This window comes from Miniopterus schreibersii (genome assembly GCF_964146895.1).
Source record: "Miniopterus schreibersii genome assembly, chromosome: 9".
Classification (NCBI taxonomy): domain Eukaryota; kingdom Metazoa; phylum Chordata; class Mammalia; order Chiroptera; family Miniopteridae; genus Miniopterus; species Miniopterus schreibersii.
Genome location: NC_138118.1, coordinates 51,557,923 through 51,585,091, shown reverse-complemented (window position 1 = coordinate 51,585,091; position 27,169 = coordinate 51,557,923). Strand labels below are relative to the sequence as shown.

The following is a 27,169-nucleotide window of genomic DNA, read 5'->3' as shown; positions in this document are numbered from 1 at the left end:
TTGCTTATTAGTATAAGCTTCCTAAATAAACAGAGGAAAGCTAAGACAATTAGAACAGAGTGTCAAAAAATAAGCATCATGCTCGCTTTGGCAGCACATGTGCAAAAACTAAGGAGCCCTTTTCGTTTGCTCTGTTTAAACATCCACACGTGAACTGAGCTCTTACAGCAATTGCAAACACATTTTTAATCTTGCTTTCTTCAGCGCTGATTCTAATTTCAGGTTCCCGTTTTCACACATATTATTTCCCCTTTCCCTCAACCTCTGTGTTGTATTTTATTTTGACATTTCCAGGTTTTGGCAGCAGCGCTCATCTTAGTTGGTCCATCTGTTGCGGGGCCTCTGCTGGTGGGTGTCCAGCCCTGTGCCATGTCCTTTCCACATGAGGGGTCGGTGAGGGGTGCGAAGGACATCACCTGGCCCCCGGGGCTGCATTTCTACCCAGGCTGAGCACTTGCGTGAAAACAAATGGGGTGCCAGTGCTAGAGCATTGCCAGGTTTCTGCACTTTGAAAAAGGAACTAGATGTAAGAATGCGTAGCATTTCAAAAATAAAGAGTCTGCGAGGAACAATCGCGTGAAGGAAAGGTTTTTTTTTTAACCTTGGCCATGAGATAAACCATATGTTCTCTAGGGTAAAATAAAAATAAAAGAGTTACATTTTAGGACTTTTCCAAGAACCTATATTGTCGTGGGGGAGAAAACAAACTTAAAAAGGAACTAATTCACAATGTGGTGGAAGATTGTGATAGCACTGCTAAGGAAATGGAGGGATAATGACTATGCATCATTTCTTTATTTCAAAATAATACATTTATGGTTAATGTGTTATTTCTTATTTGGACTGATTTTTACAATGTTTCTAATGATGCCTTGTTATTAGATTAGTGTTTATACCATCTAATTATTTCAGTAAGCAGTATCATTTATAAAACCCATTGATACCTTTAGTACTAAATCTGTTTATTTAAAAACATTTTCTTATTTCAGAGACACACAGAGTTATATTTTATGTATATTACTTAGAAACAAATAAAAACATATGAAACTTTGTAGAGTATATGTGTATAGGAAAGTAAAAAGAAAACTCTAAACTCTGAAATAAGAAAATATATATTTTAAATAAACAGATTTAGTACTAAAACTATCGAGGTTAGTTTGCACATAAAGGAGGTTGATTGGCCACCCCAAAAAGTGATTTTTTTTTCCTTTATCTAGACCTAGCATTGAAAGCCCAGGAATTTAATCTTCACAGGGGCTAGAACTGGTGGTGGGTTTAGAGTTACTGATTTGTACCCACCAAGCTCACAGAAGTATTTTGTGTAGAGTATGTAATGTCAATTAATCAAGAAGTACTTTATATAAATTTTAATGTCATTAAGTTACTGTGAGAAACAGTGTAATGTAGAGTTTAAGAAAGATCAAAGACTTAGGGTCTGAATCCTGTCTCAATGGCTTATTGACTCTGTGATCTCGAGCAATTACTGTGATCCCTCTCTGCCTCAGTTTCCTCATCTATAAATGAGGATAATAACCTGGCATACTTCATAGAGTTGTTGTAATGGTTTAAAGAGTTAATTCAAGTAAAGCATTCAGAGTGGTGTCTGGCACACAGTAACTGCTCAAAAAATGTTCCCTATTATAATTACTGTTACTTTGAGAAACACAAGTAAAAGGCAGCCCGATATTCACATCTTTTATCTGGCTTCCCCCCCCCCCCATTCTCTGGGTAGGAGCTACCAGAGAAGCTGAGCTTCTGCAGCAATCCAAAGTTTGCCCTTTTAGCCAGGGAATTAGGACAAATATGTTAGTTACATAATTGGACATAATTGGACTGTCTAATGCATTTAGTAGCCTGGTACATCCATGGTGCAGTCTTTTTTTTTTTTTTTTTGGTTGTTATTCAAGTTTTATTTCAAAGACTTGAGACATTTACTTCTGGCACACACCATATGCTACATACAGTTGTTTTTATTTATTGATTGACTGATTTACTTAACTTTTTGGGTGGCAGTGGTTCACAAAACTATACAGGTTTCAAGTGTACAACTCAATAAAACATCATGTGCACACTTCATCGTGTGCCCATCACCCCAAGCAAAATCTGTTTCTGTCCCCATGTTTTCCCCCTTTGCCCATCTCCACCTAGCTGGCAACTCCTTTCCCTCTGGCTCTTACCATACTGTTGTTTGTGTGTTATGTATACATGTTTTCTGGCTAATCCCTTCACCTTCTTTCATCCAGCCCCAACCCTTCTCGCTTCTGACAGCTGCCAGTTTGTGTCTTGTATCCATGCCTCTGTTTCTATTTTGTTTGTCAATTTATTTTTGTTCATCAGGTTCCACATATAAGTGAGTTTATATGGTATTTGTCTTTCTCTTATTAGCTTATTTCACTTAGCATAATGATCTCTAGGTCCATCCTGCTGTCACAAAAGGTAAGATTTCCTTCTTTTTTATGGCTGAGTAGTAGTCCACTGATGGACACTTTTGCTGTTTCCAAATCTTGCCTATTGTAAATAACACTGAAATGAACATAGGGTGTATTTATTTTTTAGAATTAGTGTGTCAGGTTTCTTTGGATATATTCCCAGAAGTAGGATCACTGGGTCAAGTAGCAGCTCCATTTTTAATTTTTTGAGGAACCTCCATACTGTTTCCCACAGTGGCTGCACCAGTCTGCATTCCCACCAGCAGTGCACTAGGGCTCCCTTTTCTCCACACCCTCAACAGTACTTGCTATTTGTACATTTATTGGTGATGGCCATTCTGGCAGTCTTGCCTCAGGGAATGGAATAGTTAGTCTGTGGACGAAGACTCTCCCCTTTGGTGCTCTCATTAAGCTAATTAAAATCTTTATTACATGTTCGTATTATATCTGTGTGAGAATCATATTTGTGCCTTTTATTTTGAAAATTACCTTTTAAGACTCTTTTCCTGTTGCATTTTCTTTTTACTCCTGTCTCACCTTAAGTGTCTAATGATGTAATAATCTCTAAATCTTAGGATTCTAGGATGAATCAAGCCAGTTATCTCTCCCAACTTTATATTGCATTTCACGTCTTTTGGCGATTTACAGCTACTAAGAGGCTATCGGGCAGCAGAAAGCGATTAAGCCTTAGATGTTACTAAAGTTTCTTAACTCCATTATATGCATATTTCAATACAAGATACACACATACATAGTGTATGTATATGAGAGATAATATTTTAGGTAGTGAGAGATTTTCCCCCAAACTGATTTATTATAAAGAGACAAGACACTAGGGGAGCCTCTTTGAGAAGGAAGAAGAAAAAACAGTTCCTAAAATTTGCCTCAGGATCAGAATGTATCAGGAGGCATATTGATTTAATGTGGCCTCATAGGATAATACAACTGTAGTACATCAAGGAGAATTTGCTGTTAAATTCTGAAAAACATTCTTTACATACATTTTGCCAAATTGGTAGGTAAAACAGATTGTTTATGTGAATTGAGTTCTCAGGTTATATTAGACTCCCTTGGAAAATGTACTTTGTGATCATCATAGAATATTTCACGTGACTAATTTTTATTCTCATTATACATGGCATATTCATGTTTATTTATGTCTCCTATTTGGAAAATATATACACACTGAAGATGGAGGAATGTGAAGGCTGACTAAAAGCTAAGTAGTAAGACGAGGGAGGCATGAGATGAAGGATGAGCGCTGAACTCATAGCTAATTGGAAACACATCGCCCTCTTTCTGATGGGGCCGTGTGGGCAACTTGATTTTCCTTCTTTGCCTTGGCTCAATTTCTGTACAATCTAGTAAGTTATAAAACTCATTTTGGTGGGGAATTGAAAGAAAATATAACTAAATAGGTGTATGATATTATCTAAGATTAGAGTTTAACCTAGAGGTTTTATTCTGGTGGGCTATAGGCCAGAACCAGTCAACAGGAGTGTTTCCTTGAGCTGCGCTACACTGGCACCTACAATGTTTTGTTTTGTGACTGGTATAATTGGTTGTGAATATTTGAACCCCAAGATGTTTCATATGAAAAATCAGGATTTATGATATGTCTTTAATATTGGGTCCTCATGCCCTGGCTGGTGTGGCTCAGTTGGGTGAGCATCTCCCATGCATCCACAGGTCTCTGGTTCCATTTTCTGGTAAAGGGATATGCCAGGATTGCGGGGCTCGATCCCCAGTGTGGGGCATGAAGGAAGCAGTGGGTCAATGTTTCTCTCTCGTCAGTGTTTCTCTTTGTCTCTCTCCCCCTCCCTTACTCTTTCTCTAAAATCAGTAAAAACGTATATTTTTTAAAAAGTTTAAATATTGGGTCCTCAGGCAGCTCTGCGCTCCTATTTCCTCAGGGCAACAGTTGATAGGCTCCTAGTAGTGATTTCCCTCCTTGTAAGAGAGAAATATTCCACAGTCTATAAAAGCCTATACCACTTTCTATTACATCCCTTAAAATATCCATAAACTTTATCCTTATGCTAACATAGTGGTTTTCCCTGTGTCTGATTTGCTTTACTTGCTTGTGCTTTCTGCCTGTCCTCTATGATCCTTTGAGTTTGTGAACCACGGTTTAAGTGTGAGTTTTTGATGATTGTGTCTATGATATACTCATCTCCTGTTCTCAGTGCTTAGCAGAATCTGTCAGTCAGGAGATACTCAATGTTTATTAAATGAAGGCATTGCTCTGCCTGAGTTGGTTAGAGTATCATACTGATACGCCAAAGTTGTGGGTTCCATCCCAGGTCAGCGCACATACAGGAATCAAGCAATGAAATGCATGAATAATAGGTGGAAAAACAAATCAGTGTTTCTTTCTCGCTCCCTTCCTCTTTCTCTCAAAGAATCAATCAATCAATCAATCAATCAATGAATAAATAACAGCATTAATGAATTCTCATTGTAGGATTCAATGTTATCTATTTCCAGGGATAGAGAACTAACGTAGGGATCTTTACAATACAGATCAACCACTGTTGATTTGTTGGTTTTCCTGTCAGGCTTAGAGTGAGATGAAAATTAGTCATGGTTGGATTTTAGGAAGTCAGGTTTAGGACAGGTAGGTAAGTAGCTAGAAACTAAATTTGGAAGATATTTAAATTCTCTTGGACTTTGTTTTTTTCAGCTTTAATATGATAGTATCATAGCTTTACATTTTGCTGTGAATTTGTTGGTAAACTCAACTGTTACTCAGTTGGTAAGTTTCTCAAAATAAAATCACATAAGATTGGTGGAGACTAAAAATATTCTCTAATTCTTCTGTTTTTACTGTTTAGTAGAATATGTATGTTCCTCCAGTATGGAGTTTATCCAACAAGTATCCAAAAAGTTTCTAACAAGCACCACATTAATGAAACAATTAAATAACAAAAAAACTTTAAATAAAAAGTAAACATATAGAATTCTTAAAACAAGAACATAATAATTATAGATTTTTGGAAAAAATATAAAATTTAGCTAGTATATAACTAGGTATGAAACATATATATAGCTAACTTTTATAAGTTACAGGTATTTCTTTTTAAATTGGATACATTTTATATGGTAGTTTTGGGAAAACAAGAGAAATCAAACAAGAAGAAATGATAAAAGGAAAAGCAGAAATGATAACATGAAAGTGTGAAGTAAAGCAGCTTAGGCTATGGGAGGAAGTTACTAATGACAGGAAATTAAGGATAAAGATACAACAATATAGTCAAAAAATACAAACAGATACAGTTGGAAAAAATGTAAATATTTAATTTTGTTGTAGATTTAAAGAAGAATTATGATTTATTTTTCTTATTTAAAGTATTTAAATATATGGACATACCAATCTTTACTTTTTTTTATTCCTTCATTTCTTTCTTTGTTTAACATTTCTTGAGTAGCCAGAATATGCTAGGTACTGTCCTAGGTGCTGGAAGATCAGACCTATAGCAAGGTCTTTATTACGTTCTGGAGGGGTAAGAAAAGTAGAGCATCCCAGCACCGTTTTATATGAGCAGTGGTAGAACTATGCTCAAAGTATTGACAAAAGTCAAAAGGGCTCACTTTACTGTGTGGAAGTAAGGGAGGATTAGGGATAGTTTCACAGGTGGTCATGTGTGTGCTGAGGCCCCCAGATACACAGCTTGTAGGAATTAAACCAGAGAGAAGAGCATACAGGGCTGAGATTGGAAAGGGGGAATATGGTATACTTGGGGTATGGCAAGTATCTCTGTGGGTCTAAAGCAGAGTGTGGAGTGAGAGGTGGTGATGAAAGATGAGGCTAGACACGATGTAGGGAGATTTATTGAAAAATTTATTGAACTAAATATTTGGGGATTTATTCTTTACATGAGAAAAGACATTCATGCATCATAGGCAGGGAGTGACATGGTAAATTAGTACTTTGATAATATCAGTGCAGGGATATGTGGAGGGTAGATGGTCTGAGCTGCAGGTGAGAGATAAACGAGATGCAGGGAGACAAGGTAGGAGGTAATTTCAGTGGTTTAGGAGTGAGAGCTAAGGACGGATGGTGACGGAGTTATAAGTAAGTCAGCATTTAGGAGGCAGAATTATCATGCTTGATAGCCCAAATTATATTGGTGCTGAGATGAATTTTCATTTTTTTTAGAATTACATGTCAACCAGCGGGGGTGGCTATTGGTGCTGTTCACTACATCTGCATTTGGAGATACAGGGCAGTGAGGAGAGTCTCCTTGTGGGGTTGTGGATTCAGATAATTAATGTAGTTTGGGACCTCATAAGTCGAGATGGCTGAAACATATTCAACTGGGGATGTCAAGTAGAAAATTGTAAGTGGATTTGAAACTCAAGCTATTACTTAACAGAGGGAAGGATGTGCTTCTTCGAATGGCCCAAGAATGGAGTCCTAGGGAACACTTATTTAAGGTCATGAAGAGAAGAATGCATGTAACACTGTATGACAGTTACTACTTTAATCGGAATAACCTTATCCACAGTGGAAGTAGCTGAGGCACAAAAAGGCCAGTAACTTGCTCAACAGTGAGAAGCAGAATCCAGAAATGTCAAAAGAAATAAACAGTGAGAGAGAGTGGCGTTCAGGACATGTCAAGTTACAAATTAATGGACTTTGAAAAAAATATCTGAGTACTTAGATAATACTTAGTAAGTTATAGTTAAATTGTATTCTAACCTTAAAATGGTGATTCTAGTATTCTGAAAATGCCTTTAAACATAATGCATAAGTAATCTATATGTAACCAGCATGCAACCCAATACTATTTTCTCTACCTAGAATAAAGGAACTCTTATGTAAATTCTTCTAATGTAATCCAAATCTTTACTTAATAAAACAGTATTTATGTATTTATTTATTTATTTATTTATTTATTTATTTTAAATATATCTTGATTGATTTCAGAGAGAGGAAGGGAGAGGGAGAGAGAGAGAGAGAAATATCAGTGATAAGAAAGTGATTGATCGGCTGCCTCCTGCATGCCCCTGACTAGGGATGGAGCCCGCAGCCCGGGCATGTGCCCTGACTGGGAATCGGACCTTGATCTCCTGGATCCTAGGCCGACACTTGACCACTGATCCACCCCTTACAGGGGTAAAACAGTATTTATTTAGAATTTATATTATTTCAGATCCAAGTAGTTGCTTATACTGTGATATAAACTTTAAAATGAAACTTACTTTTACATTTTTCACAGAGGCTTTAGAATCTTTAAACTACTGAACAGTAGTTTACTTAAAAGTAATTCAACTCAGCAAAATGTATCGAGCTAGATGCTTAGATATTGAAATTGTGTGTGTTCATGCACACGTGTGCGAGTGTGTGCGAGTGTGCGTGCTTGTCCTTGTATCTAAATGGCTAAGAGGGTAGAGAACACCTACACAAAGAAAATTACTGTAGTATACTTTGGGAGACTAGCTAATAAAACAGTTTTTTGAAGGATAGGCAAAACTTGGCTATGTGAGAAAAGAAAGGAAGGGCCTCTGAGCACGTAAACTGTGAAAACTGGAAAACATGAAACCATGAGAGAGAAAGAGTATTCATTTACCCTCCCACTTCTGACTGCATGCAGTGGGGCTTACAAATGGGCTATTTTATTCATAGGGAGGGAGAGTCATTCTAGGGGTTTGCCATACCCAGATCTATATTTTATGAAGATGGTTTGAACAGCAATACATAGCTAACAAGATTTTTGCTTCTACCTCAGGGATTTGGATAGAAAGGTTGGTGCTGACTCGGTGGCCCAAGATTGATGGCCCACATTCAGAACTTCAATATTAGCTAAGTAGCTTTGGGTTCTGATCAAGTCCTAATTTATAGACGTCCAGGCTACAGAGAAAAATGTCCTTAATTTTTTAAAATAGCATTTTCCACTTAGAAAAATATAAGTAATATTAATTGCAGGAAATAAAGAAAATAAAAAGGAGCACAGAAAATAAAATCGAAATACTCTATAACCCTACCACTTATAATTAGCTACTGTTAATATTTTGCCAAATATTATTTTAGTATTTTTCCTGTATGTATTCATTTATATACACACGCATAAATACATGTAAGATTTTCAACAAAAGTAGATCATTATAATACTCGTTTTTATCACTGTTATGCTTTTCCCGACATATATATTGTGCACAATTTATGACATTATGCATTTTTTTGAAAATAATATTGAGTATTTTTATTGTAAAAGTGATAAAATGCTCATTAAAATAGAATCTTCTCTTAAGCAAAAATAAGATGATTAGAATCATCAATAATCTCTCCCTTAAAGAATGATAAACAGCTCCTTTCGTGGCGCCTCGGAGGCGGTCGGCTGCTGCAGGATGAAGCTGAGCGCCTCTTTCCCAGCCCTGGCTGCCAGACACTCATTGCAGTGGCTGATAAACGCAAACTTCGTACCTTCTAAGAGGAGCGTATGGCCACAGAAGTTGCTGCTGACGCTCTGGGTGAGGAATGGAAGGGTTATGTGGCTCGAATCACCATGGGAATGACAACAAGGTTTCCCCGTGAAGCAGGGTGTCCTGACCATGGCCGTGGCCGCCTGCTGCTGACTCAGGGGCATCCCTGTTACAGACCGAGGACTGGAGAGAGAAAGCACAGATCTTTTCGGGGCTGCATTGTGGATGCCAATCTCAGTGCTCTCAACTTGGTCATTGTGAAAAAAGGGCGGAAAGATATTCCTGGGCTCACTGATACTACTGGGCCTCGTCGCCTGGGGCCCAAAAAAGCTGGCAGAATCCATAAGCTTCTCAATGTCTCTAAAGAAGATGATGTCCGCCAATGTGCTGTGAGAAAGCCCCTGAACAAAGAAGGTAAGAAACCTGGACTAAAGCACCCAAGATCCAGTGGCTTGTTACTGCACGTGTCCTGTGATACAGACATCGGTGTATCGCTCTGAAGAAACAGCAGACTAAGAAAAATCAGGAAGAGGCTGCAGAATATGCTAAACTTTTGGCCAAGAGAATGAAGGAAGCCAAAGAAGAACGCCAGGAGCCGACTGCCAAAGGCGCAGGCTGTCCCCTCTGAGAGCTTCCACCTCCAACTCTGAGTCCAGTCAAAAAAGAAATTTTGTAAGAGTAACAAATAACTGAGGACAAACATAAAAAAAAAGAGATAAATATACCAATCAACATTTGAGCATACTAAAGATTTTTACATGTTGAACTAAACAATAACAAACATTTTTAGTGTTCAGTATTTACCAGGTATGGTCCTAAGTACACTACATATGTCATATTTTTTCACAAAACCCGATGAAGTTATTATTGTCACCAGTTTTAAAGTGAAGTCATTGAGGCACAGAAAGATTAAGTAACTTATATAAGACCACACAGCTAGGAACAAGCAGAGCCAGTGTCGAGACCCAGGTTATCTGTTTTCAGATTTTGTAGCCTTGAATTTATATTCACTTCATGCAGTGATTTATTTCCACCCGCCACTCACCGCCAAGCTTCCCTACAGAGTCATTTCTATCTTATGGTTGCGTTTCCTCATAGCCCAACCATTCTGTGACACATCTAACCCAGCATTCTCATATCAATGTACCAAAACTGGTGATTCTTGCCAAAGTCTCTAATAAATTTCAATGCAGTGGACACCTTGGGCACCCAGTTTATTTGCACCGTCAACCCACCCAGGGCCAGGACTGCTTCCCCTTCACTCTCTTTTCTTGGTTTCCATGGTCTGGCATTCTTCCTGTGTTCTACCTATGGCTTTGCCTGCTCCTTCTCAGGCTCTGATTTTAGGCCACTCTCTTCAACCCACTTCCAAACCTTATGTGGAAGAGCATCATGTCTTCTCACTCTACATTCTTTCCCTTGGAATTCATCAATTTCCACAGGCTCAAGTATTAAACATTCACTGTTCCTCCCAAATGTGTATCTCTGTATCATCTCTCTTTTCTGAGCTTCAGACCCATATGTACAATTACCTCAGCAGCATCACTTGACTTATTAAAGGCTGTCTTTAAAATACTGGATATCCAGATACTTCTTCCTCCCTGTTTTTGCCATCTTAGTAAATAGTACAACAATCCAGCTGGAAATTTGAGCCAGTAATCAGCGCATAATCTTTATACCTCCTACCTTTCTTATTCCCTGCATTTAGTCAAGCACTAAGTTCTGTCAATCTTACTTCCTTAAATCCCTTTTATTTATCCCTTCTTGCACTGCCAAAACCTAACCCTCCATTTCTTATCAGGGTTACTGAACTCTGATTTTTTTATTCATTGTTGTCTCTCTCCAATCCCTTCCCCACATATAGTCACATTTTGAAAATAAATGATCTGATCAAGTTATTCTCTGGTTAAAAGCTCTTTGGTGGCCTCTTAACTGCTTTTGAGGTTATGATTAAAGTTCTTCAAGAACAGAATAGATTCAATGACATGGAAGCATAGATGAGACTGATGAATGTCAGAGGGATGGAGGAGGGTGGGTGGGTGGAGGGGGAGAGAGTAACCAAAGAATTTATATGAACATATGCACAACCCAAGGACATGGACAATGGTGGGGAGAGGGACTGGGGAGGGGGAAGGAACGGGGTGGAACGGGTCATTGGGGAGAAAAAGGGACATCTGTAATATTTTAAACAATAATAAAATTTAAAAAATAATAATAATAAAATTATGAAATTAAAAAAAAAAAGTGCTTACAGGCCCCATGCCCTAGGCCTAGAGCCTTAACCTCCCCCACATTATCACTTCCGTGACAAGCTCTAATCTCTCAGTTTAAGCACTTTACCCTTTTATTACCTAGTTCTACCTCATATGTCCCTTCCACAGGGAAGACTTCTTCCTCAAAGTAAGTTGCATCTCCCATTTCAAAACACAGAGAACTTCTTGCTAACACTGTTCATAATTTTAATTAATGATTAACTCTGTCAGTATCTGCTCACCATCTGTCTCCCTTGCAACACTGTAAGCCCTCTGATGGTAGAAACTGTGTCTGTTTATTCACTGTTGTATTATTAGTCCTCCAGTAACTATGTATTGAAGCTATTGAAGAACTACTGATACTTGAAAAATAGTTTGTTGTACTTTGAGACTTTTTAATATTTATTATATATTATTTTGAATCCAAATTCATTGTTTCCATTGCTTTATACAGCAAGACAAAACTTCCATTCACTTAAAACTGTCAACATTTCTCTTTTCAGTAATGTGAATGTCCTCACTTTAACCTTTACTTCCCAAGTTAGGGAGGTATTATTGCATCAACTAACCAGCTTTCCAAAATCTTAATTCACTTTTTCCTTAATAGTTTTTTTTTCTCATTTCAACAAGATATAGTCTGTTATCATATTTAGTTTCTAAAGCCTCATTTTATTGCTTAGGTTGATTATTTTCACCATTTTTCCTAAGACAAAAATGATAGAGTGCTTAAATAATTATTCCAAATCAAACTACTAATATGTGGCAAGATTCAGGGCTTTATAAAAGACTGCGAAGCCAATTCCTCATTCATGATGTGCTCCTGAATATAAAACAAAGCAATTCAGTTTATAGTCTCACCTTGGTAACTACATAGTGGCTTCAGCAATGAAAGATCCTGTAATTAAGAATGTTTTTGTTGTAGACAGTGTGAATCTTTACATTTTTTTAGATGCTATAGAAATACATTACATTTACATGTCTTTATAGTTGACAGTGTGGACCTTTTACTTTTAGATTCTATAGAAATATATTGCACTTATTGTATCTCTTTAGGTAGATTTTGTTTTTGAGTAAGATACATGAATAAATTTAATCATATATAAACAATTCTCTGTTGAGATATTCAGTCACATGGAACGTATTTGATTCTAAAGTTACAATATAGTGGTGGGGAAAATTACACATCTTAAATGTTATTTAGTTAGAATGTCGTCTTGGATGGTAAGATCAAATACAGCCTTCACTGAATCGAAGTATAAGACTGCACGTTATAGAGCCAATACCAAGCATGACAGGAATCATCTATCTTTTTGGTAAAGATATATTGATTACTAGATGATTCCTGTCATACTTTAGAAAGTTTTGGAATTATATCTAAAACAATTTTTGGAGAATGTGCTTTAAAAGATTGGCAGTAATACAAATAGTATACTTTCTGAATTCACAAAAAGTAAGGCATCAGTTTTTATGGAAGTCTTATAAGGCATTTAGGCTTATCAATCTAGTATGAAGACCTTAAAATATTAGGTGGATAGGTAGGTTTCATTATTACAACCCTATATGGTAGACTCTTTTAAGGCCTTTTTGCTACTTGCTCATTTCAACTAATTGGTGTTTTATTTTATATTAATTGTGAAGTTAGCTACATTTGGCCCTGTTTTTCCTCTCTATTTGGACATAATGTAAATACTTTGGACCCTTCATCTCTGATAGTTTCTCCTTGTAATAACTGACTAAAACTATTTAGTCAAACTAATGCTAGTAAGAGACTAGAAATGGATCCTACTGACCTGATACATAACCATTTTCCAAAATGTCCTCAATAAAAACTGATGGTATAGTGTCAAAGTTCAATTCATTAAAGCAATGGCATGGTTGGAGGGCAGGCAAGATAACAGTGTTTAGGTAGATGGCTTTCACGTGTTCTATGTCAGCCCTACTGTCTGTTATAGAGTAACAAGAAGAATGAATGGAGTGAACTTTTCAAGAAAACCACCATGCTGTTTACTTTGTCCAAGCTTTAGAAAAATTTGACCTAAGGCTGATTCAGGATTACACTCTAACAAGCTCCTGGAATGCAGTCATTCCATGCAGCTCAGTAGGTGGAAAGCCATGTTTTAATATATAGCCAAATCCAGGTTAGAACTGATATTCAGATCTCATCTTGTGAATACTGATTAGCGGAACAAGGGCATATGCTGAGTAGACATGGCTGTGTCTTTTTCTACTTGCTTTCTCTAGTGTCTATCATAGATTCATAAAAAATTTCAAGTAAATATTTTATTAAAACTGTCGGTGCCTGTGACAATAAACCAACATGAATCTAAAGCTGCATATATTATTAAGTCCTAAAAGTAGTGTAAGCCAAAACAAGAAAGAATAAAATGTCCTTCATTTTAAGAATGAGAAACAGAAGAAAGTTGACACTTTTACTTATTAAAAATATCTCATAATATGTCCAGCGCAGTTACTTAAAAAATCACTCTGCATTTCAACCATATGCTCAAAAAAATAGAGATAATAACACTGTTGTCTATCTTCATGTACACTTGACATTTTTTATGTCTGAATAAAGTCTGTTAAGGTTAGAAAAGAGCATTCTCTTTATGCTACCTTTGAAATACAAATTATTCTTATTTCTCATATACTTCTTTATGTCATTATTAGCAATATATCATAATTCAGGATAAGTCATTTTAATTAGATAGCATTTTTATTATATTACGTAAAGTCATGAATGATATGATTACATTTAAGAAGTATGAATGAGATAAAACAAAAGAACTTTATAATAACTTTGAAAGACTCACTAGAATCATTAAAAGAATTATAGATTTTCCTTGTGTTTAAACCTGTCACCAAATTTCATCACAATTTAACCAAGATTATTATATGTATCCCTTTGCAGATAGCTTCAATCATATATGACTTATAACAGCTTTCTTCTCAGAGTTTTAAATATGCACCAAAGAAATTAGAAACATGCTGTTATTATTAACAAGATAAGGCACTCTTTATAAGTAATACTTTATGCTTGCTCTAAAATACTAACCAATTTTTTCTCCTAAGGATTATTGCATTATATTTGAATAAGGATAGCTTCACTGACACACAGGAGAATGATTCCATTAACTCTTTCATATTATATTTAATTATTTACGATAACTCCTATTGAAATTTACCTGACTTTCACCTTTGCTATTAATATTAAAAAGCACATCTACTCTAAAGCATTGTTCTTTATTCAAGAACACAACACAAGATGTTGAATAAATCCATTTGAATGAGTTAAATATATTTTCTATACAAAATTTAAAGTACATGTAATTGAAAGTTCAGTTTTCTTATGTGTAAAATAAGGATGGGTTGGTGAAGGACTATGTTGTCTTTCAAATTTAAAATGAGTAAATACAGTCACACAATTTAAAGGGATTAATATGGGACATTTTCTATCAAATCATTGCAATATCATTCAGGAATTTTATTAGATCTAGAAATGAGTATTATTCTATTAATGAAACATTCTGCGATGTTTCATTCAGCCAAATGAAAATCTGCAAGGGCAGAGCAAGAAGTCTACAGTAAAATATTCATTCTTACACACTCTATTGAACACATTTTATACACAAAAACAGGTAAACATACAAAAACAAAACAAAACAAAACAAAACACCCACAGAGAACCCAGAAAGGGATATTCCATTTTATTTAAATTAAACATTTTTTACAACTAGTGACTCATTGTAGGTAGTAGGTACTTTAAATATATGTAATTTGTGGCCCTATTTAAATTATCAGTCAACTTCAATAGATGAAAATTTGAGGATTTGACTACCTAGGTTTTACAAATAGAATTAGGGCAAAGTGGCCAATACTCTGGGATACATAAGGCATAAAGTAAAATCTTCATTTTTCTATGTAATACTTATTTGACTTCTGAAAAAAATAGTTAACCCTCTCAGTTTCTTCACCTCTGAAGCATCGATACTAGTACCTATCACATGAGTCTTTGTGGGATTAAATTAGGTAATACATGCATAGTGTTTATCAAAACAACTGTAAATAATATGCCAGACTTCATGGGATAATATTGTGTATGTAAAAAATAATAGGAAAATTTATAATTGAAATATTTGCTTTATTTTATAAAGTTTATTATTACATGCCAATAATAAGTATTTAAATAATTGCACTTATTGAGAATTCTTATTAAGCTAGTAATACTTTAGCATCAGGAAATAGTCTAATAAAGTGTAATTTTAAATAGCTCTAAGTTGTGCTATAATATGCTAGAATTTCATACCAAAAAAAAAATCCCAGTTGAAAGGAGGTGCAGAAATATGATTTACATCTATAAATTTACATCAGTTCTAACCAACAATCAACATAACAAGTTTTACGTGTTTAAAGATGAAAAAAAAAGAAGAAAAGGGAACATATTATTCCGCCTGTTCCTCCCCATGGCCTTAGTTCTCTACTCACAAACGACGCTACTGTTCTTTTAAGATGCTAACAGTGGGAATAAAAATGGAAAAATAATGATGTGGGTCAGATCATTAACGTGTTATGTGTTAACGGTTGCTAACATTGTAAACAGATCTTAGGAAATGGAGATAGCACATTATCAGTTACTTAATATAATTCTAAACAAAATGAATGGGTATCATACACAACATTCATATACTTTTTTCTTTGTTATTGTATAATTTATACAACATTTAGGATATCCTGGTCTCTTATGTCTCAGAAGTTAGAAGGCTGTTTTTAAGTATTAACAATTCTGACAGAATACTAAACAGAAGGTATAAATGTCAGTTAATATTTTAATTGTAGTAAATAAAAATTATGGAAAATTTGATAGAAAATAAAAAGAAAATCAGACATAAACTTGTAATTTGTTTTATTCTAATCTTTTTGTTTGTTTGTTAATCGTCACCTGATCGTATTTTTTCCATTGATTTTTAGAGAGAGTGGAAGAGAGGAAAGGAGGGGGAGAGAGAAAGAGAGAGAGAAACATTCATGTGAGAGAGACACATCTGTTGGGTGCCTCCCACACATGCCCAACCGGGGCTGGGGATGGAGCCCGCAACCCAGGTACATGCCCTTGACCCAGAATCAAACCCACCGCTCTTCAGTGCTTGGGCCAACGCTCTAACCATTTATTCACATGGGCCAGGGCTATTTTACTCTAATCTATTTTTCTGTTTTTAATTCCAGTCTGCTTTTCTGTTTTAATAGAGTTGACATTATACAGTACTCCTTTACTCAATCAATCATCTAGGTAGAGTGAATTATACATTTGTACATATACAATTTGTCCTAATAATTCCACTTAACTTTATAACATGAGCACACACAAAGCTATTTATTAATATCTTTGCTTATATTATTGAAAATAGCAATATAATATTCCACTATGTGAGCATGACAAAAATTAGTTAACCATTTTTCAGTTAATCCAGTTTTCACCAAGGAAGCTCTTAAATTGTGTCTCTAGGACCATTATAAATCCATTGGTAACACTGAGTTGGATGAGTCAGGGTTTTCTTTTTAGAGAAGTTACTTCTCAAGGGGCTGTATTTCTAAATTACATATAGATCCTTCTAAATGAAAAAATAAAAACTGGGATTACTGCTAGTTGCTATCTGGTAAAAGTAGTTGTCTTTCCTTCTTTGTACTACAGGCAACAACTTTTAAGGCAAAAGCAATCCAATGATGTACAGAAACAAAAAAGAAAGCACTGGAATTTCCTAATCAATTACCTGTAGTCAAGAAAGGTTACAACATTTTCTTAATTCTTTAAAGGCAGAAAAATAATATGCTAAAATCAAATGTATTTTGGAACACATTAGCAAATTTAAAATTATTACAATCCTATGACTTGCTTCTGTGCTTCTAGCTCTTTAAAAGGATGTAATTTATTCAAGTGATAATGTAGTGTTCTCAATAAAAGAAGAAAAAGCCAATAATTTTAAACTTAAATGTTTATTTTTTACATGGTTTTGAATAAATAGAATTTAAATACATTTGATCTTTTGATTTAATCTTAAATCCGGCAACACTCCAGGTTATTGAAAGGTAACACATTTATAGTTATCTAATATATCTTCCTTGTAAACAGCAATATCAGTTTTGCAGTATCAGCTAATGTCTTTTTCTTGTGGAATTTCCCCTTACCCTTTCCCTTTATTTCCATCTTATGATTTATTCTGTATTGAGTGTCATGAGGAAAAGTTCTGAAATGGTCAAAAGAGTTTGTTTTCTAGTAACCTCTTGATTGGTGTTTTCTCAAATCTTAACCCATTAAGGGAGAGTATGTTTGGTGTGTCTGACCCATTATATAGGGAGTACCTCAGTTAAGAAAACATTAAAACTATAAGTAAGGAGTTTTCTTTGTGACTAGAAAATGATTCCTAGGCTCAGGGGATGAGAGAGAATGAAGGAAGTTTATGAAGAACAGTGAAAGTAGATACGGAGAGAGAGGCCCTCATTTATACTTTCTAGGAAAACACCTAAACAGGTAGGCTCGAAGAAATCCTTCACCAGTGAAGTTACGGGAGTTGAGGGCAAGCCCCAGAGAGCCGATGGATACATTGTGTAGCTCTACAGGGCCATTGAGCATCCGGCATTTTATCTGCCCCAGAATTACACCACAGCAGCAGAAACATTTCTGTGACTCCTTTATGGCTTCCTAAATTAATGGAACCATGGAACCAGGAAAAGAGATGGCTTACTACAATGAGTGGACCAAGACCAAGTACAAGATGGAATTTTCAATATTTACCTTATAGGCATACAACTTGATTATAGTTCAGGTAATTAATTACCACCACCTGCCCTGACTCTTTATACACTTACTGGATCTAGTACAGTGGTAACTATCTTAAGGGGATTCCAAATTGCCTCAGATTAAGTGTTTACTGAGTTAATGAATGAGGTTCAAAATAGAACTCGATTTTCATTACAAATAAATAATCGAGTGAATGAAACTTGTTATTTGCATATTGGAGATTGTTGATTCTAATTCATAACTACAAAAAATAGAAAAGAATTTGCCCTCTATCATGTGCTTAAGAAAGACTTCATTTTGTATAGTAATGTATTATCTGTTGCATGACTGGTGTTATTATTGATTAAATATGCTATCTCCCCAGAGATATCTCAATGTGATTATACTCTGAGAAATATCATTAAGAATTGACATTATTAATTATATTGCATAAACTTGGAAAAAATTATTAGGGAGGCACATCAAGGTATAATAGGCAAATGAAATCACCATAAAAATCATACATATCCTGAGCAATGAAGCAAATGACTGAATGAAGCATGATGAGGTATTTTGAAGTTTTTCAAAATTGATATTTATTTCTTGCTTACTAATTTTAGAATCAGCTAGCACTTGTTAGTAGACCCGAGGTAATATTTACCCAGGTTCTGCAAAAGTTAGTCATTTATTTATCTTTCATCTCATTATTTAATAAACATTTATAAACATCATTGCTATTCATAAAAAATAATTATGAACAATAATGTTCTAAGAACTCTTACTACCCAGTGGGGATAAAATGTGAATTAGATTTGGAATTTTTTCTCAGATAACTGTATCTTTATATGTATATCTATCTATATATCTTTTTTTTTTCATCTATATATATTGTTACCACTCCATTGGAATGCCACAAATTTTATATACATTCTAATATAAATTTAACATCTTTAAACTTATTTTATAATGTAATTTTAAAATGTGTCATGAAACATCAAAATTAACAGCATTGATTTAAAATTTAATATAATGAATTAGTTGTAATTTATGCATCTTAACTCAAAATTTTTATAATGTACATTATTAAAACCTTAATGTTCCTTTTTATTCTAATCCTTTAATCAATGTCTTTGATAAAAACAAATAATAAAATGTATATATTATTTGGGAAATTTATATCTATGACAAGTGATTTTCTTTTAAGAACTGGGTTTGATGGTATAATTGTAGAAGTTATTTTCATTTTAATAAATTGACTAGCAATTTATTCACGTTTTGGGACCACCATTCCTTCCTACTGGTTATTAGCAACCCTGTAAAGTCTTTGCTCAAATCTTCATCAATGCTATTATAATTTAGTTCGTTAAGATAAAATTTTTATTGAGACTTTCAAAGTGACTTTTCAAAGATATATCTTGGGATAAGAGATATATGCAGATTCTAAACATTGCAGGATTTTACTGTATACAGTGATTTTTAAATCTTTTGTAGTATATTTTAGTCTTATTCACAGGAAATACAGCTCACTGTCAAAGCAAAATACCAATTAACTGCACTGCTCCGTTTTCATATTGCCATGTAACAACTACCAGTCTCCCTTCCCAGGGGGAGCAATTCATAAGTGTTCTCAGTACCAGCACTTGCTTAAATCAGTTTCATGGAGCAGTTGCTTCAGGCCTCTGCTTATGTGAACGAGAGTTACCAAGATAGAGTCATTTATGTCAAGGGATCAAAAATGGATCTAGACAGTAAAGAAGCTTGCTTTATGCACCACCCACTCATGAAGTTTTGAACTTTTACACTCACCACAAGACCACCCCTGGACTTTGTTTCTTCCATTTGCCTTCTGCACCTTGAAAGGAATAAATCAGTATGGCCGACCAGCATTCTTCATTTGGGTCTTGCCCTCACCCATCCTCGGTTAACCTAGCCAGAATCCTTTATTTGCATGGAGGACTTAAGTGGAAACCATACTTTGAGGTTTCGCCTTTATAAAACCTTGCCTTTCTTTGTGTTCTTCCGAGCAAAATTTAGTCAGTCATCTAAATCTGTGACACCCAGATTACAGTCCCTTTTGCTCAAATAAATGCTCTTTGTTCTTTACTGCAATCTAAACCTCAGTTTATTGGCATGTTAAACTACTTTATGGCATTATTCTGGATACTTTTGAAAACAGCATTTGATATGAAAACCTGTATATGCCTCTAGGGACATGGGACTGTCAGATTCAGGAACTAGGGCATCTTCTCCCATCTGCATCAGAAAACATGTGAAGAAAGATTTTGCATCTTCATCTCAATAAAATCACTGCATGGTCCTGTATTCATGAACAAAATGGAATTATTACCTGAAAGGACTATCTTGTTGCTATTTTCCTGAATGCTTAACATTGGTAAATGGACTGACCACCTAGCATGGCCCACACCGCCGGAACCATGTGCCTTAGCGCCTGTGTCCTTCTTTCCACACAATGCCAAGTGAAACAATGCAGCTTACGCTCAAGGTGTCAAGTCTTTTTATTCTAATTTATTTTTCTACTAGCTGCCAAGATGTATTCATGTTATACATGAAGGTATTCCTGTCCAGTTTAGGATAACATCTTAAGTTGTTTTTACAACTACAGTGGTGCAATTATCTTTACTTTTATGCAGAAATTAAAAGAACATATAACCCAAATGCACTTGGAAAAATGACTTCTGAAATGAGCTTTATCTTCTTAGCAATACTGTTTCCTTCATTGTGCTCTTTTGCCTAAGAACTAATTCACACCTGCAATGTGATGATATATTTCATTAACTTTATAAATCCATATAATGTAGACATACATAATTATATACTTATATACTTAAAATTTTGGCAAAATGTACTAAAATACAGTTGTTAGATCTCTACTATTTGTGCTATTTATATTATATATTATTTAGCAAACTGTTAACATATGCACTATTCCTTTTCTCAAATTCCTAATTCCTGAGCAATCAAATAAAATCAAATAAGAATGTGAAGTAAGCATTTTAATAAGCTAAATATGAACTAGAATATTGCTGTTGTCAAATATACTTAGTGTATAATATCAGAGAGATTCTATAGATATGTTTTTTAAATCATTATAAAAAGATAGTTTGAAAAACTGGGAAAAGTGCTAGTTACATTATAAATATAGGATAAACCAAAAAATCAAAGACTAGTTTTAGGACTATCTTAAAACTTGACAGTTTAAAGTGAGTATAAAAAGACATTATGATTATTAACTAATATTTTGTTATAAAAGTCAGGAAATTTCCTGAACCTGATATGAATAAAGAATAATTATGGATAACCCCATTTAAGAACATATGTTAAAAATAGTAGTAAAAATAATTTTAAAACACCTTAAATTTATAGACTTCTTAGTAGCAAGTGATTTTTACTTCACTGTTTTCTACAATGTATCAGGACATTAAGTAGAGTAGTTATGAATATGATGGTTCTACTTTTGCAGGAAGAAAATGAAAATACAGAAGTATTATGTTTTAAAAGCCTTCTATGTAATTATATTTTAACTTTTTATTTAATTAAAATTTTTTATTTAGCATTCTCCTATGCATCACTGATAAATGGCAGTGTGGAGGTATAGAGATTGTGGATTCTGACTCAGCAACGATGCAGCCAATAAATATTCTGAAATTCTATTTTAAGTGCATAGATTGTGTCAGAGTGTCAGTAGTATAATCCTGTATTAAAATATGACAAAAATGTGTGTCCTAATTTATGGGAAGCTATATATTGTATATTATTACTTTTATTAATATGTGTCTCAGTGATAAGTAATTACCACTCAGTCTGCTTTAATAATTATACAATATTCATCTAGAGCTAAATATCAAGTTTATGTTTTTGCTTTCCTTTAAAACAATTATTAAAGCTTTAATACCTAAAAGGCAAAATACTTTTATTAGTTTGGCCCTCACAGTAAAGGGGATATTCTAGCACACATTCTAGCGTAATATGGGTATAAAATGATTTATGGAAATGCAGAAATGCAAAATCCCATTCTCTGAGAATATGCCATATTTCAGTTACTACTCTTCTTCCGGACACATTTCCCTTATGGTCATAATGAATGCACTTGGCAGACTTGCCCCCAGCCTAGCATGCTCTTCTTTGTCTGGCGAGCACCACTTCTTCATGGTTCAACTCAGTTGTCACTTCCTCTAAAAAAACCTTTGTTGATTCTCATAGTTCCCTACTCTACATGAGTTGTGTCTTCATTATGTTACCAGAACACTTTCTGCTGACTTATTATATGGATAGTCACACTATTTATGTTTTGTTTCTTTCCTGCTAGACCTTGGGCTTGTAATAAACAATGTTGTGTTTAATCTCTGTATTAACAGAACCCAGTACAGTATCTGGTGAAAATATGCAGAATGGTAAATTAATAGAATGAATTATATAGTGTGATAACCTCAATAGGTACTCTCCAGGAATAAGGATTTTTACAGTAGTTTCAATGTATGCATTAATACAAAGAGCATACAGAACATTATCACAGTTTATTTACATCTTAACCAATTTTTTCATTTTAAAAACTGGGAAAGAAAGTATTGAGCCTCGTTCTACAGTAACTATGTTCACAAAGTCTAATTATTTGATCCTTTGTGAGGAAAAAAATGGCACAAATCAATTTCTACCTCAAAATGGAATGTTGTTTAAAGCAATATTCTAACATGGAACTTCTCTTTAATTCTAGGGTTTCTTTTTATTTATATGTTTAAAGCTTATACTCATCGCATAAAGATGAAGCAATGTAACATACACCATAAGTTATTTTTTAGGTATAAGTACATATTTAGTCACAGGTACAAGAGTTGTTTATAAGTCAATTAAGCAGGCCATTGGAAAAAATTACTATTGCAAAGATGAGGGGAACAACAAAAGCAATTTAGAAGAAAATATATAAACAGAGTGCTTGGTTCAGTTGTAAAAAAAAAGACAGGTCTGCCAATGTTTGTTGAGATACACGCTGTTAAACCTCAGTGAACTATTTGGCAGTGTTGCCTGTCACTTCCTTGAAATGCTCATCTTTCTTCTCTGAATTTATCCGGTTTTCCTTTCACTTTCTTGAATGATCTGTTTAGTACGCTTTTCTGATTTCTCTTCTTGTCTGAATGGAGCTGTTTTCCAGGAATCCACCCTCTGCTTTCTTATTTTGTACGTCATTTCTGGGAAATACCACCTCTAACTCTGGTTTAATGCTGTCTGTATTCTTTAAGATCTAATCTATTGCCTCATCTCTTACTAGTTCTAGCTATTGAGCAGGATGTTTTCATTTCTATGCTTCAGTTTATTTATCTGTGTAAGGAACATAAGTATAGAAAATTTCTCCTTGGATAGTTATGAGAATTAAATGAAATAAGTATATTCACTGGCTCCCAGAACCTATTCCTCCTCCACTTTTAAATCATTAGGTTCCTTATAAATTAGAACAGCCTTCCTTGGTGATGCCAGTTTCCTCATTCAGTCTTCTGCTGCCACCTTGGTCATCTGTGTGAGCTTGTAACCTCTGCAATGCAATGTCATTCCTTCAGGGTCAATTTGGCTTCCTCAGGTGGAAGCAGCCTAGGGAGGAAGTTACATACTAAACGGAAATCAGCTATCTGTTAAAAATGTCAATTCTGTTTTATAGTTCTGTTTTTCACCCAAGTGCACTGTGTACACTCAGAAGCTCTGAAATCAGTGTTGATTTTTTCAGGTTACATTTCTTTATCAGATTCTTTCAAATACGACAGATTCCATTATGCTGCTTTCTTACAGCTTGGTGACTATAGTTAATAATGCTATATTGCATATTTGAAAGTTGCTAAAAGAGGTCTTAAAAGTTCTCATGTCAAGAAAAAAAAAGTTAGGCCCTGACCTGGTTGCTCAGTTGGTTAGAGTGTTGTCCTGTTATGGCAAGATTGTGGGTTTGATCTCTGGTCAGGGTACATACAAGAAGCAACCAATGAATGCAGAAATAAACAGAACAATAAATTGATGTTTCTCTCTCCCTCTCTCTCTTCCTCTCGCTGCCCCCCCTTCTTCTCTCTTCTCTCTCTGAAATCAATACATAAAAAAGGGAAAAAAAATTGTTAACTATGTAAGGTGACATATGATAACTAGACTTATTGTGATGATCATTTCATTTATTTTATCCTGTGAAATGTTCTACAAATTTTATTCAGCTATAATGTGCTTTAAATAATCTATCTTCCAAATGCATATACCTTTGTAATTCTGACAAAATTCCTCTCTGGTAAAGTGTGTTAAATTTTTCAAAATAACTCTTGTTTTAAAATTCACTCATTATCTGTAGTGCTGACTAGTGACTAAGTTAGACTTCAAAGATGTTCTTTTGGCTTTGATGTAGTCATTAACACGTACAAAATCAATACATCTTATCATAGGGATATAATAAAAAATAACTACATGAGAGCAAAGGGATGAGAACTGATTATATAAAAATTGAACTTGATATTCATATAACATAAATTATATATTTTTAAACTGTTGGTTATTTTTCTGTTAGATTTATAGTATATAAATATCAACCTAAAATGTAGTACACTTGAACAATTAAACACAAATAGGAATGCCATGAATCCACAAATAAGCCTTCCCCTTTGAGCAGTGTGATTTTGCTAGAGCCAAGTTAGCTGAAGTCAGTGCATTAAGTATGTATGATTAGCTGTATATTTAGTGCATCATTGGTGACCGATGCAAAATCAGCTTTGTCCTTGGAGTGAAAGTTATCCTTTATACATACCGGTGGGCCGTCAGCGATCCTATTGCTTCTTTCTGGTTGAACCCAAGTTGGGTAGGTTACTTAGTCATTTTAGTGACCTTACTGTCTTCCTGCCGCCCTCCATGCAGAGTGAGAGAGAGGGAGAGAGAAAGAGAAGGAATGAACCCTATTTTGTTCTTATGCATGCAAATAAATATGTTTTTGCATAAATATAAATATATATTTATTTGCATATATATTTCTAAAAGGAAACTAAACCTCTGATTTTCAACAAGTTTTGATGAAATCGTGTTATATAATAATTCAGAGAGCCCGGCCGGGCGTGGCTCAGTGGTTGAGCATCGACCTAGGATCCAGGAGATCGGGGTTCGATTCCCGGTAGGGCACATGCCCGGGTTGCGGGCTAGGCAGCCGATCAATGACTCTCATCATTGATGTTTCTATCTCTCTCTCCCTCTCCTTTCCTCTCTCTGAAATTAATAAAGACATATTTTAAAAAAATAATTCAGAGGTATTTGAATTAATGCATGTATATATTTATACATTATTTATATAATAGTATTTAAAACATCAAACAGCCTGAGATTATTTTTTTAGTTTAGAGAAATAGATATGAACTGTGAGAAGAAAGTGGCTAGAAAATTATCCTGATTTAGTCAAAGAAGAATTGACTAAAGTCAACTAGGAGTATGCAATTATAATCTAAATATAGCTTTAATCCCTGGTGTAATATACATGACTTTATTTGGTATCTTTCTATTATGGAAATTTCTGTTAATGTAATTTACATTATGTAGAAACTTACATTTAAAGATTCAACTGAATGGAACAGAGACATCAGTGGGTATACAGGAACGTGAGGGTCTTACAGAAACAAGCATATACATAAGAGATGAGTAGGGACAAAACCACTAATCAGTTTAGACCTAAGAGTGATAACCCCAGTACAAGTTCCTAGCAATCTCCAATATTCTATTAGATTTCATTATTGATTCCCACCATTCACATTTAGTAAAATTAATATTTAAAATGCCTTTTTATTTTTTCTTAGTTTTCCTATGAATGGTTATGTTCTAACATTCTGATGTAATTCTTATAATTACATATGAAGCAAATGAGGATGAGCCCCAATCATTCAATTACATGTTTTGGATATGAATTAGTTTTGTTTCAATAATTGTAAAAGAAACAAAAATACAAGGAAGCTATACATGCTAGTCAAAAGGAGTATAGTAAGAGAAGGATCTGACACACATCTCATTCATTTTTAGGAGGCACAGAGTAAGAATAGAAGTATCACAAATACATTCTTGCATACACTTGCCAAGTGCAGTCTCACAAATGATCACAGATTTCTGATATACTGGTTGTGTAGTCTGAACAACTGATTTTGTAATCTGAAAAAAGAGTGCATCAACTGTGAATTCAATCTTTTCCCCTTTCCCAGATTACAAAAGGAAATAATTTAGATATTTAATAGGCAAAAAATAATATTTTCAGGATGCAAATTGAATTGTAAGAGGGTATGGGCCTTCAATAAATAAACCCTAATGCCAGGACTATAGGTAACACTGATACAAGTGACAACTTGCAAGTAACATTGCTCCCCAATTTTTGGATTTGTGAATGGGTCAAATCGTGACTTCTAAGAAGATTACTATATGTGTAATTATTTCTCAGCTTAAAAAAATAACATTCTGAATGATATGCAAATCAACAGGAAAACAAAAATTCATTTAACAATTTTGTTGACTCAGAAGCTTGATAATAAGCAGGAAACTCAGTGGTATTTTAGTACCAATTCCCTGATTACCAGGTTTTCCTTTACAAAATTTTGAGTAGGGGCCACCAAGTCTCTGCTTAAATACCTCTATTGATGGAAATTATATAAACTTTCAAATCAATCTAGTTGATCTTTTAATGAAAATTCATGTTAAAATTCCATGAAGATTTTTCAGATACAGATGTGCATGCTTGTGTAGGTTTTGTAACCGTAACTTCCCTTTCATTTTCAGTCTAATGGCAACCTGCTGCAGGTCTTATTACCATGCTTCAGAAAAGAAACTTGGAAAAATAAATAGGCAGGCCTGAAGTTCTGAGATTTTCCTTAATGGTATTGTTGCCATAGTTACAGCTGAAATGTTATATACAGCAAATTGCTTATTGATGGAAAAATGCTGAGTAGCTCAGCAGCATCCTTTTTCTAGGTTTTTATTGCCCTCATTTCCCACTCTCCTCTTAAGATTAATGGATTTTTGGTGCGTTGTTTTGTTTTGAACAAGCCCTGATCATTTGATGTTAAAATAAATGCATTTTATTAACATGTACTAGGTGACAAATGAATATGTTCTAGTATGTTGTGATCAAAGTGGAGTTACGTTTTTATAAACTATCATAATTTTTCCTACTTGGAAATGAATTTTGATATACTGGTTATTAATGTTAAAACTTTGAATGAAAATGTTTTTGATCTTAGGGAGTCTTCTCAATTTATTTAACACATTTAATAATCTAGTTGAAATATAAACTT

At 34.5% G+C, this 27,169-nt stretch overlaps 1 protein-coding gene and 1 pseudogene across 2 annotated transcripts in view; both read left to right on the top strand.

The window, feature by feature from the left end:
* Nucleotides 1-27,169, top strand: part of PCLO (piccolo presynaptic cytomatrix protein) — a gene marked incomplete at its 5' end in the record, with an annotated part of 287,210 nt that overhangs the window by 125,493 nt on the left and 134,548 nt on the right. The gene's annotated exons all lie outside the window — the stretch shown is intronic.
* Nucleotides 8,781-9,548, top strand: LOC308562012 (small ribosomal subunit protein eS6 pseudogene; annotated as a pseudogene). The gene has a single exon. The product of its transcript is annotated as a small ribosomal subunit protein eS6 pseudogene (transcript).